Source organism: Poecilia reticulata, chromosome 22 (assembly GCF_904066995.2).
Source record: "Poecilia reticulata chromosome 22, P_reticulata-male-v2, whole genome shotgun sequence".
Lineage (NCBI taxonomy): Eukaryota > Metazoa > Chordata > Actinopteri > Cyprinodontiformes > Poeciliidae > Poecilia > Poecilia reticulata.
Window position 1 is genome coordinate 14781762 of NC_088851.1, and position 14555 is coordinate 14796316.

Here is a 14555-nt window from a genome sequence, read left to right on the forward strand (position 1 = left end):
AAGTATAAAATGAGCTAACTATTCGAACATGATGACGCAAGTAGAACCAGACCACAGCCAGGAGTAGAGCACCATATTCTGAAACCCTATTTATACCAGTAAAACTCCCCCCTTCCCACCTTTACATCTGCTGCTGTCCATAACACCTAATGTCCTCAAACACCTGTTTTCTCTAGACCACTACCCGTCAAAATTTGTGTGACATAAGGGTGTTCGCCAACCTCAATGGCTGCAAATGCATCCGTTGTTGAAAATGAATCAAACACATGTAACAGTGTAATGATTCACCTCTTTGCAACACTTTGAGTCATCAAGCTTTACGCTTTCCAAACCGTTGCTATTTGATCAGTTTGATTTCAGAAGAGCCGATGACATTTTTTATTACAGTAACATAAAATGTACTCATCTTTAAGATGACTAGAACAAGACTCACTGCGTACACTGATGGCGATGAGTTCGGCCAAAAGTAAAACATTCAGGATTCCCAAAACCACACAGAGGCAGAGCCTCTCTTTGGAGCTGCTCGAACCTTAACAAAAACCTGAACCTTAGCAAAATGTAATTAAATACATACTAGATTTATTTGAAACTTTATTCTTACCTGTATGATTAGATGCAGTTTGTCTAACAGGCTCCATGTTGACGTAAATGTCCTCCATCGCTTCAGACTTTCTGCTGGCTTTTAAAATTGACTATAAAATCCACTGCAGTCGTGGACTAAGTGAAAAACTGTGGGAAAGAGGTGAGATGTGTCTGGTGTTCAGCCTAAAAAGTAACATATTTTAGAGATAACAGTCAAATAAAGAAATTCATCAGTGCGGTTTCAGTATTATTTTCTTAAATATTGTACACAACATAAGATTCTTGAAGGTTTCAATAGTTTCATAAGTTCATATTTGCTGATTCGCTTCTGTATCAATGAATATTTATTTTCTCCTTTGTTTTCCTTCAGCTCAGTTAATCCTACTCATAATAAACACATTACACTTTTCTGTCGGTGAAGAAAATAATTGACTTTTACATTCATGCACAACTTTGCTTTCTGTCGTATGGCATCAAAAATTAGAAATAGTTTTAAATCACTAATAGAAGGATGAAAAATATCTGATATAAGGATGTTGTGATGTTCCTGCTCCTTGTGTCCAGACATGGTTCCTAAAGGGTAATAAATTGTTGGAGCAGGTGACTGCAGATAACTGAATGAACCCCACAGTTTTACGGGTCTCATTCTGTCCTGATAACTAGCCATAGTCTTTCTCCCAGTAAATACAACTATCATCTTTGTATTTCTAAATCCTCGTTTAACCCTATTCCTTGTCTTCTTACTGTCTCACTCCAGTAGCAGAAACACTGACATTAAGAAATAACAATCCCCAAATTGCATTATTATCAAACTTCTATAACCACTGGATCAAATAATTATGAAATTCTGCGTATTTATTCATAGTTTAAAGATATATACTTTTAGGGCTGCCATTTAGTAAAAAGCTGCATGAGCTGTCTACTAGTGTCTAAAACTCAGTCACCATGTCTTTTCATCTTCTGAGGGAGATCAGTGTAGTTACATTGTGTGATTTTGACAAACAATATTCTCAAACTCATCATTTACCACCCAAAATCCTCGTTACTTTCAAATAGTTTACTTTTTATTTTATTCTAGTTGTTGCAGACTCAACTTAAATAGATAAACTTGTAAAGCATCTTTTTTTTTTATTTTTTAAATCCAAAAGTTCCTGCCGCTTGTTTAAGATGAGTACAAACAACAAGTTGATGAGAATTAAGTGATGTTCACTTGAACTCTTTTATTAAGCAGAATGTTTTATTTTACAGTGAGGAAGGCCGGAGTCTAGCTTTAGCAGACGGCTGGAGGCATCTGATCCACGCTTCAAACTCAGTACCTGTTTACTCATTGGCAAAAATTTGGTAAGATTAAATTTAGTCGGCTAAAGAAAGTCAGACGGTTCGTTACGAGTGAAATCTCTTGAGGTAGTCAAGTTTCTTGTTTGTTCAGATCTTGCTAGTCATTTCCATAGTATGATTACTAATTAACAGTTGATTCTTTTGTGTCTAATTGCAATCTAATTATTCAGTTCACATTTGAAGTTTTATTATCAGGATTCTGCAAATAGAATATTTTCATAGTATATTTCAATCATTCCTTTCATACAGTCGAAGCTCCCTGAAAATATAATTTTGCGAACTATAATTTTGATTCCTTTGAGTATCATAATATTTTACGAAATCTGACTGATGTGATCTTCTTGAATGCATACTGATACTTCACATTGATCATTTATAAGCTTATCAAAAACAAGAGGTGTGCTGTCTGTTAGTGAACATTATTGAACAGATAGCATCATTAGAACCAAAAAAAAAAAAAAAGTTGTAGATAATTTTAAAGGTAACAAAACGATTTACCATGTTGTGACCAGCTTTTGGAGCCTGGTTGTGTAGCGAGCATGATTTATTCTTTAGGTAAGTGTACCAACAGCTAACTTGGCTAATGTTATTATAAACCGGGCCAGATGTCAGAAGATGTAAGTCTCCGTGAGAGGGGCTGCTTGATAAAAAAAAAAAAAAAAAAAAAAAAAAAAAAAAAAAGCAAAGATTCACTGATTGAATTGTTGGTCGATAGCCATCATATATTTGAATTTCTGCAACATGCAATGAATGAAGAGAAAAAAAACTATATAAAACCTGAATGACCATTTAGTTTGTTAAATATTTTAATACAGACTGATGGTTCACGTTGATAATTTATAAGTTCTTAGTATTGGTACCTTAACAACTACGGGTGTACTATATTTTGTTGGTGAACACATTGAAGCATGTAAGATAACGGATGGAGGGAAAGAAATCATTGGGCCAAAAAAAACAAACTGCGTATAAGTCAGAGACAAAAGCTGTAGATAATTTAATTTTAAAGCTAACAAAACAATTTACCATGTTGGAGCAACTCTTGGAGTGTGGTTGTGCACTGTAAAAAACTTTAAACATTGGGGAAAAGTGAAAGATAAATATTAGTCCGTTACAGACGATCCAAGCCGCATCCAATTCTGGAGGAAATAAAACAACGCGTTCAATTATTTCCGATATAGAAGAAGATTTAAGGATATTTATTATAGTTGCTTATCCACAGTTGTTCATAGGTCGGCGTTAATTTAGAAAGAAACCAACGACACCCTTTACATCTGCTGCTGTCCATAACACCCAATGTCCTCAAAACACCTGTTTTCTCTCTAAAACACTACCTGTCAAAATTTTGACGAAAGGTTCTCGCCCCTCCCTACCCTCCCCGCAAGACCACCCACCTTGAAACTAACTGTCAAAATTTTGACGAAAGGTTCTAGCCCCCCCTCCCCCACCCCTCCCCCCACCCCCTCCCCCCCTGAAACTAACTGTCAAACTTTGAGTGAGAGGAAAGGGTGTATCTAGAATCTCTGACCCAGTGCTCTCAATAATGGCACCTGCTGCTGTAAGCCATTTACAGAGCTGGAAATCTATTCCTCCTCGTCACAAGAAACAAACTAAAAGAAAGTAAAAGTAAAATCAGGATGACTGATCATGAAAAAGTTGGGTTTTGGTAAACAAACAGCACACAAAGTACCTAGAACCAAGTGTCTTATCTTACATTTTTCTCAGCTTTTTTCCCCCATAATTTCCAAAATTACTTTTACAATTACTATTGAAGGCAAGGCTGTTGTACTGATATGTTTTAGATTCATCTGAATTTCTTTGAGAACAATACAAACAGCAGAGTTCGATCGTTGAATCAACCTGAGAAATGTGATTGTGTGTGAACTGTGGAAGCTGAAGCGGATCACGCGTGCAGACAGAAAGATCTACCTGAAATGTTTTGGACTCCAGACAGCTCTTTGGTCCCGACTCCTTCTGCCACCGTGATGCTCTGACGTTCAGCTATAGATGAACGGCTCACCACGTCTCCTCCAAACTCATTTTCTACACGTGGAGGGAGAGGGGGCAGGAGGAAGAAGAGGGAGAGCATGCATCATTAAAATCATTTCCAGAACAATCACATTCAGGCACAGCCATGACAGAATTTGAAATTTCCTCTACTCCTTTGACTCCAGGCTCATGAATAGTCATATAGCGTCAGCTATGCGGCACGCGGCAGAGCGAACACTGATTTCCGCCATAACGACGGTCGCGTGTCGTGTGCGATAGGCTTGGCAACATGGGGTAATTAGCTAGATCTATCATCTGCAGCAGGAAGTGGGGACAAATATAGCTAATGATCCGTGCCTGCCTCCATGATTTCTCTCCTCAGCTCTCCATCCTTGGCTGAGCTGAAGGAGCAAATAGGAAGCAGAAAAAAAAAGAGGTGGGGGTCGATTGCTGTAAAGATAAAATAACCTAAAGCTCCAAAAGAGATAAAGATGGAAGAGATGAAGGTATTAGTACTGAGCATGCTGGAGCACTATCTCCCTTTCTTTCTTTCTGCTTTTTTTTTTCTTTCTTTTCCACTGCTGCTAATTGAGAAGATGTACAGCAGGGAACAGATGAGGTGTTGATGGTGAACAGGGAGAATCACAAAGAAGAAGGAGGGCCCCCACAGGGAGACCGCCAGACGGACGGTAACGCACACACACACATTCACACAGTCATTCCCCACCTATCTCAAAGCAGCTTAAATCAAAACAAAAGCCGGTCCCTCAGGACAAACGCAAGCTCCGGCTGAGCTCAAGTCAGGCGTTATGTAAAAGGCTGTGCTTACGTACACACACGGACGTTACTTTCAACCGGCAGGGGTTCCTCCTCTACTCTTCATCATGCCACACACCTCTGCTTTCCTCTCCCTTTGTAGTGTACATAATAAGCGTGGAAACAGAGAGAGCGGGCTTGTAAGGGGACAGCGCAAACAACTTTCAAAATGGCTATTAACAGGAAGCCCTAATGGGAAACAATGGGACACTCGTGCTATATTTTCATTTACTACTGCAGCCCTGCTGTCTTTTGTTTCATGAAAAATGCATCAAAGGCTGGTTTGTATTTGATTACAGCCTCTGGAGCGCCCCAAAAGCATTTTGATGAAGAAAAAAAGAAAAAAAAAGAATGCAATAAAACAAACGCAAAGTGGATTTGGTTACTGGTATGTGCTACCTTGTGAATATAAAATATGTATAACTTCAGATAAAAAGAGTGTCTCTAGTGGTAAAACACACCTAGTTCCTAAACCGTATTTGACAAAATCTATTGGAGCTTAGATAACTTCTGGCAAAAACAAATCCCAGTCCTGTCAAACTTTAAAAGAACTAGTTCAAAGTTCAGTTCACAAAGATTAAAAATGGATTTATTCTTGTTTATCGTTTACTATTTAAAATTCACAACTTAGTTTACACTCTCATAGTTCAGGTGCATTAATATTTCATAAGATAAAGTCTTATAAAAAATATTTCAAAAGTTGGGAATGTCATGTGATGATTAGCATATTATTCATTAAGCTCTTCTCTGCCAACTTCCTACACTGATTTGCTTCTCTCTTGCTCACATACACTTTATCATAAAATGGTCAAATTCTAAAGCTTTTATGATGCCATTTCAGTCAAAAACTGGCTGAAAAACATCCCAGTAAAACCCATTTATCATTAAAGTTTTGTTTATTCTCTTCACTTACTGTTTTAAGCATAATCAAAAAAAAAAACCTCATTCATAGGAATGGGACAGTTGTTGGTAGAAGGTTCATTGGTGCAAACTAAAATGTTTGTTGTGCTAACCTCCAAGCACTAATCAATAGTATTTCCACAAACGTACTTTATCGGTATAGTTTGTAGATATTTAGTGGAAACAATTCTTAAAGCATTAAAACAATAACTTCAATGTCAATGATCAAATATGTACAATTTAATTACAGTAGCTGCACGGAAATTATTTATTTTTATATATAATGAGATGCATTTTTTAAATAACTGGTAAGCTGTATTGCTAAATTTCTTCTTCTTCTTTTAATCTGTCACAATAATCGCACACGTGGAGATATGTCCGTTCACAGCTTGGACATGTTCAAACATAAATACTTGTTCGGTTGTTTGCTGCTTTGCAGTTATTCAGATGAAGGTTCACATGTGGCTTCAGCTGGTGTCTGTAAAAGATGGATAAGTCCTGCAATCAGAGGATAAATTTCCAAATGATCAGAAATCAAGAAAAATGTGGACGGAAAATCTAAATTTAAAGCACCCATCCCGAAGGGTGTTATTTCCATAAATCTTAGGGAAGATGAAAATCCTTACACAACTGTTTGGGCTGAGTCAACGAACCAAGAAGAAATGTGACTTCTAACAAGGCTTAACAGTCATGGTGGGAACAGATCTGGTATGCAGCAAATATTACATTTATAACTAACAAAAAGCATATCCTACAGCCTAAACACACGGCACACAAACAGCAGACAAAGAGCTCCTGCAGTTGTCCAACCGAAGTACGGGCAACTCTCTTCTGCTTACAGCAGCCCCACCAAGGTGAATCACACTCAGTCCACATTCATTAGTAAAAAAAAACAGCCTCCGTCAGTTCAAAGTTCACAGATAATATGAACCCAGCTGACGTGCAGCACTGCTTCCAGCTCATAAAATACAACACACACGGAGCGCACACATCGCTGGCCTCTCTGTCTTTATAATCAGAGTGTAAGTGATGGATCTGTCCTCTGATGAAGGTCTTCATGTGGAGGCTGATGACAAATCACAGCTCTCTGACGCTTCAACAGGACACAGCCTACATTCCTCTTTTGTGTGTGTGGACCAGAAAAAATAAAAATAAAAAATAGATGAGGGAGGTGAGAGAAGAGGAGGAAAGCAAGAAAGAGTGATAGAAAGACAGAAATAAAAGGAAAAATTAGATTAAACCAGACAGCGTAGAAAAGCATCAACGCAATGTGTGCCCCTGTAAATACCGGTGGTGCTTACAGCGTACGGGGCTGTTCAGCTTCTTTCTAGTCTGCAGGTTTAAGCACCAAGGACAGCGACAGACAGGAAGAATTGGCCTTCAGCTGTAATGGGAACACACACATACACACAAAGACACGGATATTCTTCACATTTGTTAGAAAGGACCGCAGGAACTCTCCTCAGACCCAGAATCCCAGGTGTGTGTGTTTAAAGTGTGATTTTCTCATAGTCTTTTCCTTTGAGAAAACAGATCATGTCTGGCCTTTACTGAGCTTCTTTATCTATCAAAGCAAGACTCAAGACACATCACAATGAAACCCAGTGTATAGAAATGTACAACAACGCAGTGTGGCATGATTAGCACACACACACACGCACACACACACACACACCCACACACACACGCACGCACACACACACACCCACACACACACACACGCACACACACAAGAAATGCAAATCTTATATACTGAAAGACATATGGCAAAGATAAGGAAGTGCTCACATATAGGCACTTATTACAAGAGAGAAACATGCTTTATTCATGCGATGTGTGTGCGCACACAGCCAGCTTCTTCTCTCAGGCTTTGAGACTGACTGGGGCTGCCTGACCTACATTCAAGAAGATGAAATCTCTCTTTCTGCTGCTCTCCAGTCTGTGTTCTTCTCAGACGCTTGTTCACGCAGCCGAGATGAAGAAGCAGCTGTGATTTCTCGAGCCCGAAATGTACCCTCGGACTGGGGACGGACCGAGCAACGGCAACGTGCGTTTGATGGATTTCAGAGGGAGGTGATGGAAGGCTCTCTACTGCATATCAGAGATCCCTTCATCTATCCTCTGCTCTTTATCCATGTACATAAATTATTTACATCCCCATGAGGTCACCAAATTCAGCTCAGAGGAGGGGACAGAGATTAAATATGTCACATTTCACATCAAGTACGTGGTGAGAAGGGCCCAAAACTAGGAATAAAAGGGACTGGAAGTTTTGACACCACAATGCAAAATGTTATGTTTTTACTTCAGAGCATCTCCTCAAACGTAATTTAATTACAAAAGTGGCTGCAGGAAAAAACGTCTGAAACATTTGTCTTGCTCTTAGTGTTAGCAGCAACAACCAATCTTAGCTTCTCATCTGATTTTCTGGGTTTCGTGACGGAGATACAGAAAACTTGAAAATGCGGTAAGTGTGCTATGCAAAAACGTAACTTGACCTTACTAAACAAGACTCCCATCTCATCCACAAGTGAGTGTTTTTAATCTCTAAACAAATGTAAACTGCTTTGTGAAGATCTGAAACGTTTGTTGGAGAACATGAGTAGAGAAAAATCATCATGGAGACCAAAGAACACAGCCACTTCGAACATCCAACACAGAACTGTTCAAGTCATCTTCTGAAAATGGAAAAAGTAAGACACATAAACCAACAAGCGGAGCATAAGAGACGCGGTCAAGGGGCTTCTGGTAATTCTGCAGGAGCTGCAGTCCATGGCTCAGGAAGCAGAGCTACCAGAGCTGAGCAACGATGGCTTTGCTTTGTGCTGTTGTTCTGCTCAGAAGAGGACATGGTAAATATCTCCTTGTTTACTCTGCATCCTCTCAGTAAAACATAGTCTTGGCAGCACCATGCTCTGGGTGGGGTCAATACGAATACATGTCACATGTTTCAGATTTTAATTTGACTCCTTTTGTTTGTCAAAGAAATCCAACAAAAGTTTATTGTTACCATGATTTAGCATAGAGATGACATGTTCAGGGAGTACTAAGCAAAAGAGAAGGAAATATAGCACTTCCAGATAACCGTTATTTTCACTCCCCTTGTTTAGAGCTGCATCAATGCTGAGACGGCACTCGAAGCTCAGCTTATATATAAAAAAGATTTTAGAATTTTCCAGGTCTTGTAGGGTGAAAGAGAATGAGTTAGATGTGTGTTTAAACACCCAATCATAAAACTTTCTAAACTTGTATTACCGAAGTACCGGTAATTCCTAGCTTTAACGTTTTAATTTCTCAGGCAAATTACCGAGTGTCGACTGTCCTCAGACAGCTGTATTGAAAACAATTGTTTTACTGAGATTTTTATTGGTTGTGAACCATGTTTCTGCTTTTCTGCTACTTCTAAAATATTTTTCCAGAATCTTTGGCCTTTTGTTTTATTTTGTATTGTATTAAGATTTCTGTTTATTTTTTTTGTTCTTCTTAGTTTTAATCTAAGAAGAAAGTAGCACAATTCCAACATTAATCTAGTTTTGTACATCAAATTTGCATGTTCAACTTGTCCAGGACTTCTGGATAAAGAGATCCAGTTTCTCAGAGGGACTTCTCCAGTAGAAATTAATACAGAGGATTTTCAGGGCAATATTCGCCAATGGTGAAGGCTATAAGATCAGCAGCTGAATAATCAGCTTTAAATGTGAGGGGGCCAACAGATGCCAGTGCTCTTCTAAAATGCATAAAATGTGAAAAATAATCAAACAAGACAAATGCAGAAAACCCTCGCTTTGTCTTCTATGCTTACGTTCCCCCACCTCAAAGTCAGTCTTTGTCTACGATCCATCTCCTTTTAAAAGCAGGACAAAGAAGATTTACTAACATCAACACCGACGTAAATGACAGTAACCTGTATTACTTTTCTGGAACAGGCATCAATACGTAGATAGACAACAAGAATATTGACATGTTTTCACAGTGCAGCTGTGGAAACATGCCTCATCCTTTCTGTGCTTGGTTTTAATTGCTTATATCTGAGCACTGTACAATTATAGCGCCTGTTTTTGTTTAATTTTGATGCAGCTGCCGTTTCGTGCACAATGATTGCCGGAAACATGCAGCTGTGAAGCAGTTCAATGCTTTAACAATTGATTTCAGGAGCAACCACAAATGTGCTTAATGCGCACAACTTAGATAACAGATCAGAAATGAATGCACGCCGGTGTGCATTATTTGCAATTTTTTATTTTTTTTTGCAGAATATGAGATCATCTTGACAAGAATATCAGCTGACTCTTTAGATCCATAACCCTTTTTATACCTCGTTATGGAGCGGGATTAGTTTCTCTTTGTTCAGGCACAGAGAGAGCAGAGCCACTGCCTTGATTCATATTCACATTAGAATGTGTTTGTTGTTGTTATTTTAGGAGTGAGGCAGCTCAGAAGGGAGCTCCCTGTGCCCAGACTGCTCCGAGTTTATTTATTCAGAGGTTTCTCACTGTAAAAAAAAAAAAAAAAGAAAAGAAAAAAAAAGGAGGCTGATCCACTATATCTCTAAACTAAACCACCAAAACCCTCCAAATCCCAGCGAAGCATTACGTTGACCACACTGTCAAAACTGTAATGCGGCAGAAACCAGTTGAGGAAATCCCATGACCCTAATTCAAGACAAATTTAATATTACAGGAGGCTTTTTCCTCTTAAAAATGACTTGTAGATTGAAACCATAGAGTAAGAAGAAGTAAGTGCAAAGCAGAGGGAAAACCATTTTTCTCTATGAACTCTTGTTAGTAAAAAGTACAACTTTAAAAAAGACACGATAGCTCATTTTATTTGCCTGACTTTTGTGATCAACATTTTTTTTATTTATTAATGCATTTTTTTTTTTTGTTGCCGTTTTTATTCTTGCATATTATTACATTAGGGATCTGGGCTTTAATCATATCTTTACTTCTCTTTTTTATCGATAATTTTATATTAGACTATAGAAAATAAATTGTCAGAATCAACACTTTTGGTGATAAGAATTTTCATGAATCCGTCTAGCTTATTTTTCTTTTACATTCTGTAAAGGTTGGCTGTATTTTTAAATGAGATTTAAACTGAGGGAGTTCTTCAAGTGGGATAAGATTTAATGGAGGGAATTCGGGAATGTCAAAGATTTTGTTGTGAGCTGCAGCAGTACAAGCACAATGCATGATGAACTACTGAAGAGTGCTAAGTTAGGCACATGATCTGTCAGCTATATATCCTTGTGAGTACATTTTTGAGGAAACTGTAAGCCCTCCATTAGATTGGTTATCCCTGTTAGTGTGCAAGGTTTGTGTAGATGACCAAATAGTTTAATCTTGATCCATTTTCACTGTGCAGATGATATCTGAATGAATAAAACTTAAAACAAAAACTTCCAAATACATAATGCTAATAAATACAATTAATTTCCAAATAATTTTTATCATCTTAACAGATTTGTGTAATGGAAAATTATATTCAAGTCATTCATGTCAGCTTGTATAAGTGAATGTGTGTGATTGCTTATTTTACACGACATAAAGTAAAAAAAATAAAAGATAGAGCTCCAGATGTCAGCTCACAAAAAATGTCTTGTTTTTTCATTTTTTAAAAGCATTGATCAGTGGAGAGTTGCAGGTCAGGTTTTGAGATCAGATTTGCAATAATGAAACTGAATATATCACTCTTGAAGAGTAATCCAGCCCCTTGCTCCTTTTTGCAGATCATCACACCCAGTCAACACTGAGCTGTTATGTCTGCAGAAAATACACTATTATTTTAATGTTTGTTCTCAGATTCTCCCTTCTGTCTGTTGCTTCTTTCTCACTTCTGGTCTGCATCTTCATTTTTGTGTTACAACCCTGTGCCGTGACTTCTTGGTGTACGTTTCTGGAATGCCCGTCTTTGCAGGCGCCCTTGGTGGATTTCCTGATGTAATAAAGTATTTTTAGTTTGTCACCTGTCTGCACCACCTGTTCCAGACCTGCATTTGGGTCCTGGAACCCATTCATCACATCTCGGACATGTGAGGTAGAGCTCCTACAAAATAGGTGATACCAGAGTCGCATTAAAAGAGAAGTTTGCTCTGTGAAAGCAAGCTTCTGGATGTCACATACTCGATATAATTGATTAACTGATCTTTTTGTTTTCTGAAATTGTGAATAAAATTATCTGTTTATAAGTTATAAAATTAAAGTAAAAAAAAAAAAAAAAGAATTGTAATACCTATGTTTATGTCCTGAATATTATCACTTATCCTTTCATCTTCAAATGTACTTTAGCTGATCTTACTGAAGCCATGGATGGAGATAAAAACCGCTCATCTGTAAAGAGTCGACCACTTAAAGTCCCCTATAATAAATCAACACATAAAATAAATTATCTGGACTGTAATCTATTGCTGGAATGCTTAAAATACATGAATTAATTGCTCTTCAGATTAACCCTATTTCAGGAAATACCTTCAGACACAGCTGGGATATCGAAGGATCTCTGTTTTAAGGGTTAAAGAAGCTATGGTGTAGTGAAGCGGGCCGGCTCTTTTTGACGTCTGCTGCTCCTATTAAGGAGGAAAGGCTATCCAAGGCAAAAGTAGTGTCTGACACACTTTTCTTCTCAAGGACATGAGAGATGGAACTGACCGCGAGCTTGACCCACCGAGCTTTGCCATGCTTGCAAACAGAAACAGATACACATGCAAGCCAGCAGTCTGTGGGAGTCTATAAAGAAATATATAAAATGCACCCAGGAGCACATGCAGCACACTCGTTATTAGCTCTGCCCTCCCGATAAGACACAAACGCGCGCACACACACAAAGCAAAAAAAAAAAAAAATGAAACTGCACTCCCACTCTTCTTTCTCGAGGGAGGCGTCTGCTCTGCGAATGCAGAGAGTGGGGGAAATAACATCGGGCAAACAGCCGCCGCAATTACCCACAGTGGGGTAATCACCAGCACAATGCACTATGCCTCGGCTGCCTCGGAGAGAGAGCGAAATACTCAGGTGAGAAAAGAAGCCAGACAGCAATCAGCCCAGCAGGAAGATGAGGAGAGAGACAGAGGAGAGAGACAGAACAGAGCAAAGGGCCATTCCTTTAATTTCCAAGGGAGAGCCAGGGCCTTAATTACTTGATGAGTCTCCTCTTGCTTTCTCTCTCAGCTCTGCGGCTGTAAAAAGGTGCATGTCTGGGAGAAAAAGAGAGGCTTGTGTACATGTGGCCCATTATCAGAGCGGGAAGACTCCAATCACCTCTTAGCACTGATAGCAAGTGAAGAGAACAACATTGCGGAGAGAGTGCAGGGGAAGGGTGGAGGGGGAGGAAGGGACAGAGTGGTAGAGAGGGGTGATTTACGCCTTTAGAAGTGTTAACACCATCTCTCATCCCCAGCAGCTATAGAACACCAAGGTCGAGGAGTGACACAACCGAGACAGGAAAACAAAGAGCCCAGTGCCGCCTCTGCCTATAGGAAAAAAAGCACGATGTTTGTTACATTGGATGCATTATATAGTTCAGTGTGCAACATGAGTAGCGATCATTCGTCATCATGTTAATGACGTTCCAAAGTGAAGAACAGCATGTGTGCATCTGTGAATTACAATTGTATATAGAAATGTGAGTCTTCAGAAAAGTGTCTCCATATCCGATACTGTATCTGCAGTTGGGTCTCTTTGTGCATTTCTTGCATCAATGCAGTGTGGCATTGAGGGGATTAGTCTACAGCTGTGCTGATGTGTTTCTGAAGCCCAGGTTGATTTAATAGCAGCCTTTAGCTGCAACCTCGGCTCCGGTATCTCTCATTTTTCTCTTGACAATACTCCATAGATTCTCTGTGGAGTTCGGGTTTGATTGATGAACAATCGAGCATTCTGGATCCATACTCTTTAATGGTACTGGGATTTTTGTTATTGTTGGCAGGTACCAAGTCGCATAGTTGACCAATACCAGCAGATAACATGGCTCCACAAAAGCAACTCTGACTATGGAAACGTCAGTCTGCACCTGAAGCAATATGGATTCTGTGCCTCTTTGTTTTCACTTCAGGCTCTGGTACCTTGATTTTTCAAATAGAATAGAAAAAAATGACTTTCATCTGAAGACAACAGTAGTCTATCACTTTTGCTCCCTAGCTTTAGTAAGCTTAGTTGAGCTTCTGATCGTGTCTCTAGAATCATCTAGGAAAAGGACAAGGACCTGCTCGCTCAGGTAATGCTGTGTTGGCTATGTATTACTGAGAAGAAAGGATGCACAGTGACTCCCGCATCTCCAAACGGCAAAGGAAACCCGAACAATGCTCAAAAAATATCCTCAACCAGACCTCAAGCTGATAAGATTTAGACATCCCTTCGACTACATCCGATCTATCTTGCATTGTAATTTAATGAACTCAAATCTATTACAGCAATTGTCTTTTGGGCTCAATTAGAACGGATGGCCCGTTCTAATTGCTACAAGCATTTCTGCTCCCTAAGCCCAGTTAGATATGCTGCTAAAACCTGGAAAGACTGTTCTGGGTTTTTGTTTTTTGTTTTTTCCTTTTGACACAGACACCCAAAAGTATAAATAAACTATTACTCTTTCTATGTTTTAAAAGGCTTGTTGGAAACTCTTATTTTGTAAAGTTACCTACCAAGTAGCAACTAAAAATAATAAATCAGTAGAAATGTACCAAGAAATCATTCAGATATTAGACAATGAAACTAAGAACTCCCAACACTTTATCTCCATCATTTCATCAACCAAGAGCATCCATGTATTACAAAGAAGTGTATCAAAGAACCAACTTTTTCTTTTGTCACATGGTATTCTATTTAGGAAAGAAAAAAGTCAGAAGATGTCAAAAGGAAAATCATCAGGTCAGTTTCTCATCTGCCAGAGAAAGCCTGATCAGTGTATCTTTGCAAAAATAAATACAGTGATTATAAATC

The 14555-nt window shown here is 38.8% G+C and overlaps 1 protein-coding gene across 6 annotated transcripts in view; it reads right to left on the minus strand.

Moving 5' to 3' along the window:
* The window catches only part of myt1lb (myelin transcription factor 1-like, b), a 135913-nt gene that overhangs the window by 90997 nt on the left and 30361 nt on the right, over positions 1–14555 (minus strand). For all 6 annotated transcript variants that reach the window (XM_017302503.2, XM_017302504.2, XM_008399628.3 and 3 more), the window contains exon 2: positions 3847–3960. The gene's annotated coding sequence lies outside the window, so the exon portion shown is untranslated. The remainder of the gene's footprint in view (positions 1–3846; positions 3961–14555) is intronic.